The sequence below is a fragment of the Haliotis asinina genome, chromosome 8, assembly GCF_037392515.1.
Source record: "Haliotis asinina isolate JCU_RB_2024 chromosome 8, JCU_Hal_asi_v2, whole genome shotgun sequence".
In the NCBI taxonomy this organism is placed as follows: domain Eukaryota; kingdom Metazoa; phylum Mollusca; class Gastropoda; order Lepetellida; family Haliotidae; genus Haliotis; species Haliotis asinina.
In genome coordinates this window covers 54223837-54229135 of record NC_090287.1, presented here as the reverse complement: position 1 = coordinate 54229135, position 5299 = coordinate 54223837, and positions in this window count along the sequence as shown.

Sequence of the window (5299 nt, the reverse complement as noted above, 5' to 3'; positions counted from 1 at the left end):
AGAAGGGGAAGTGACAAAAGCAAGTGTATAGAAGGAGAAGTGACAGAAGCAAGTGTATAGAAGGGGAAGTGTCAGAAGCAAGTGTATAGAAGGAGAAGTGTCAGAATCAAGTGTATAGAAGGAGAAGTGTCAGAAGCAAGTGTACATCCTGGTGTTCCGGTATAACGGTATTCCAGCGTGTTCAGGACGATGTGGCCAGTAATAGTCTGGCCTGCTTGGTCTACTATCCCCAGAAGTGCCATGATACACTTTTACAAGGCAATAATGGAGTCTTATTGATCCCAACGATCCTATTCAGCAACACCGAGTCATGTCTTACACTGAAACGACAATATAAAGGACTTAAATGATGCTCGGGAGAAAATTCAAATGAATGGCTAAGGGAAATAAAATGACATTTAATGGTACCAGTCTCGGATGAAATGAGAAGTGACGGTTACTAGGATACGATTTATCTCCTAGTAAATTAACTACAGCCAAGAATGTCACTGTAACCATAGAATTCATTCCCAGAACACCAACACTTGTTGCGTTCTGAAGGAAACGGTAAGGAATTTCCATTTCCAATTACAGCTTGCAGTCAATAAATGATCTTTTGTTAATTCAATTAAGTGTAACAAGTTATAATGAATCCTACAAGAACTCTGACGAAAGAGCATGTTTACTTCGGAACATCATGTTTTAGACAAGAAAACATTATGTTCATGGAGAATCGTTTAAGCCAATATTGAATCATTCTACAACCAACTTAAAAAGCACTTCTATCTTTTATGGAATATAACATGAAATACAGTTTTAATGCGATGAATTTGACTTGTTTGTTCTGTTTGCCAAGATTAAGATTACAGATCACGCGCAGCCGAGAAACACCACATAAACATTTTGCAAGTATTGATTCCCATCTCCAATATGGCGTCCATTATGTCAGTTGTGATACATAGCAGTAGTCCTTTGTAGCTCCGAGATAATCATAACTCATAACTCATAACAACTGGTTAAAGCCAGCCCCGCGATAAGTCTTATCTTCCACCGTGGCCCGTTGTCTTCCACAGAGAGATAACTTTGCTCGTCAAGAGATTTATACACGTATAAACATCCATGATGCATGGACGTAACGTACACCTTGCTGTTGAGATGGACGCTTGAATGATCTGTCATGTTTTATCATGCTACGTTGGTCTTTATGGACAGAGAGAACGATTGGTAAAGAGATTTGGGGGTTTGTCAGGAAAGGGGGAGGGAGAGGGGGAATGGTTGATGGGATTCGATATGGAGGCTGGTTAATATTTCTTGAATATTTGGAATTTTGCATAAAGAGTAGATATTTCTATTTGGCTTTGGAATGGGGACAAGGTATCTTTAATGGATTATCTATACAGGAAGATTATACTTTAGTTGAATTTGAGTGCAGAATGTTCATTTTCTTGGAATTTCGCAAGAAGAGAAGATGTTTTTATTGGGCTTTGGTATGGGGAGGAGATATTTCTACTTGGGTTTGTGTTAAAGAGTAGACACCGTTACCGGGCTTTGGTATGGGGACAAGCTATCTTTACTGGTTTTGGTAGTAAAAGACTAGCTTTTGTTACAACTACAGCTGCAAAAACAAATTAATTTCACACACAAAAAAAGAATTAGGCTATTTTTGTTGTTGATATTCTGTTTATGATTTTAGATTAAATTCACTTTGTAGATAAAGTTAATAATAAACTCTACCCCACTGGTTGTACACTGATTATTGTAAACACAACCAATCCAAATACATTAAGTTGTCAATACAGTTAAGTACAGTTAGGACTTTACTTCCGGTTCAATAAGTGTTATCTTGTCAGCCCTGTTGAGTTAATCAACGATGGTTGTCAATTCCATGAACCAAAATGAGACAATCAACAAAATACTATTTGAAATACCATAAAACATCAGCTGTTTTGCGATAAAATAGAATAAATTCGCCGCTATGTCAAATCTTTTAAGCGTCCAGCAGGTATAATCCTTATTCAAATGATCATCTGTCAGTTATCATAGTAAATCGTCCTTTAACGGCTGTTTCATTCCAGAAGTAGCGCAGTTGTACAGGCACGTAATGAGCGTACGTCGTGCATGATTGAATCCTTCAGCGAATTTCAATGGTTTTAGTGGCTCTACATCGGGACCTTGATTAATTGTCAGCCTATTTGACTGAGTAAAACACCCTACCCCCACCCCCACTCCCACCCCCACCCCCACCCCCGACACCATAATCTACGGTCTGTTGCATTGTGTTACCTATTCCCCACAATGGACTAATCCACTTAAGAGACAACAACACACAAATAAATGATTGAAGAGTGATTTTATGGAATGTTGACATTATCATTTGTTGTCATCGAGATTTTAGTCAGGATTAACATCAATAGTTTGTCATCTTTATTAATTAATGAACATTGATAATTAATTGTTAATATTCAATGTTAACACAGTCATTTAAGCAGGATCAGTTGTCAAGTGTTTCAGTCAATTAACATTCAGTGTTTCAATCTATCCCAACAGAAGTTATGATTTCTGTCCAACCTCAAAATGCTCCTTGAGCCTACACAGGCGACTATCAATCTCCCCGAACACTCGCTTTCGGTTTTTTGTGAAATCTTCACCCTCTCAGCATGTTCTGCTCTCCTAGTGAATTCTACAAATCTGTAAATATTTTGATGCCTGTGTGAATTTCACGGTTCAGTGGGTTGTAAAACCTTATAGATTGTCCTCGACCCAGTTGTCAGGTTGTGGTTCCACAGGGCAACGTGTCGTCGTTGAAGTCGACTGTTCTTGGGATGTCTGGAGCGTCGTTATTGGCTTCAACCCACGTGTCCTGAACCATGTCTTGAGGGAGTCTGTGCCGTCTGTGCCCTGCCGTCTGTGGGGTCTCTGCCGTCAACCATCTGCTGTCTGCGTCCAGGGATCTTGCAGGCAGACGTCTGATCTCGTCTGTGGTAAATAAGGCATTGTCTTCTGGCGGTGGCGGTACATTGCGCTGCTCATGGATGGTGAGGGTGGCTTCGTGCGCGTCTCATCATCGGTCAGGTTGGCGAGCTCGTCATTGTAGATGGTGAGCATCGGCATTGACTCCTCCCTGACTCTCTTCCTCAGGTTGTGACTCTTCTCTTCCTCAGGTTGTGACTCTTCTCTTCCTCAGGTTGTGACTCTTCTCTTCCTCAAGGTTGCTGACTCTTGTCTTCCTCAGGTTGTGACTCTTCTCTTCCTCAGGTTGTGATTTATCTCTTTCTCAGGTTGCGGACTCTTCTCTTCCTCAGGCTGCTGACTCTTGACTGAACACACTTCCAGTGTACACAAGACAAGTCTCTAGACATTCTCAATGTGAAGATAACCATCAAACAGGACTTGAGGGCTACCTCTCGGTGAACTGTTATCCATTTCCGAATCGTCAGCTTAATTTGGTGGACAGGAACAGTCTCGCATAATCTCACATAGTTCATTATCCACACGACGGTGGAAAGATGACTGAATTTGATCAATGATAAACACATGCCATTTGCAGCCACCCAGTATCAATTAGTTTCAAGAGCTTCCTGGATAATTTGTGTTCATTATCACTTATTAAAGCATAGAGATGAACTCCAACGGATGCTTGGCACTATCTTCATGTTTCCCAGGAATCACTCCAATAAATCATTTTGCATGTTATAGTTTCAGCATTGTGGAACCCGTTTTCATCAACTGCCACATCCATCTCACCCCAGCTATTTGTCTTAATTCGAACATTGGTTTAACAGTACCATACCCTGATCAGTGGTTTCACTACAGTGTTGAGCGTCTAGAACTTCTACCACTGTGCCCATGACTCCATCGCATTATCAGGGGCGGTTGGGTAGCCTAGTGGCTAAAGCGTTCCCTCGGATTCGATTCCCTGCATGTGTACAGTGTGTTATTGTTTTGTTTTTGTTTTGTTTGTTTTGGGTTTTTTTGTTTTTGTTTTGTTTTTGTTTTGGGTTTTTTTGTTTTTGTTTTTGTTTTGGGTTTTGTTTGTTTGATTGTTTTTGGGGTTGTTTTTTTTTTTTTGTTTTTTTTTTGTGTGTGTGTGTGTGTGAGAGAGAGAGAGAGAGAGAGAGAGAGAGAGAGAGAGAGAGAGAGAGAGAGAGAGAGAGAGAGTGTGTGTGTGTGTGTCCCCATATTGATATTGCTGGGATATTGCTAAACTCGGCGTAAAACATCCCCTAGCAAACTGACATTATATGCCCGACCTACGAGCAAGGCGGCGTCAGACTCCAGCCAAAGCCCTGTTAACAAAACTACCGAAAGTCATCCTCAACCGTACCCTTACTGAAGCTGAAATATACAGACAAGATCATGTTCATACTCAAAGATTTGGAACAGCATTAAAAAGATGAACAAACACATTTGCAAGTCATCGTGTTGAAGAGAGAGGGAGACACACAGTCAGTTAAGAGAATCTCAGACACGCATGCATGAAACACTGACCGTCAACAATAACTCACAATAACTACATCTCCGTCAGGTGTCTGGTCGTTCCCTAAATTCCATTTTGATGTGTTTTCAAAAACATTTCTGCAAACGTGTTTGTCTGCCTCTCAAAGAATAAACCATATTCAAGCCCACTGAGCACAACCTTCTTATGCAGCACAGGCTACCCAGATCAATAGAGAATTGATTTCCCTAGATCACAGTGTGGTCACAAAGCACTAGAAGGCAATTGTATCTCAATTTCTAATCCAAATATAAACCCCAGTTCCGGGCTGGCTGTTTCTTGTCGCTTGCTGATTGAATAACGTGGTCATTTCTGATGTTTCATTTCCATCGTTTTATGGCCGCTAATATACCATGTGTGTTCTTACAAATGGAGCTTTTTGCAACATTCGCCGTTATAGACGGGTCATTTTATCATTAAGAGGTTTGGGATATTTTGCGTAATGCTCAAATCCATTCACTTTGCTACCAATGGGGTAGCTTAATGGTTAAAGCGTTCGCCTGTCCCGCCAAATACCAGGATATAATTTGAACCCATTTCTGGAGTACCCCACCGTGATATTGTCAGAATGTTGCCAAAGCGGAGTAAAACCATACTCACTCACTCACTCCATTTACTGTGGGCAGTGATATAGCATAACAGTTAAAGAGTCGAAGATACGGGTTTGATTCCCCCTGGGTGCAATATGTGAAACCCATTTCTCTAGTCGTCCGATAGGGTATTACCGGAATATTGATCACTCACTCCATTCACTGAAAGAAAGCATAGGGCGAATCTGTTTGCAGAGATTATTCTGTATTTTGGAAAACTTTAGCAAACGTAATA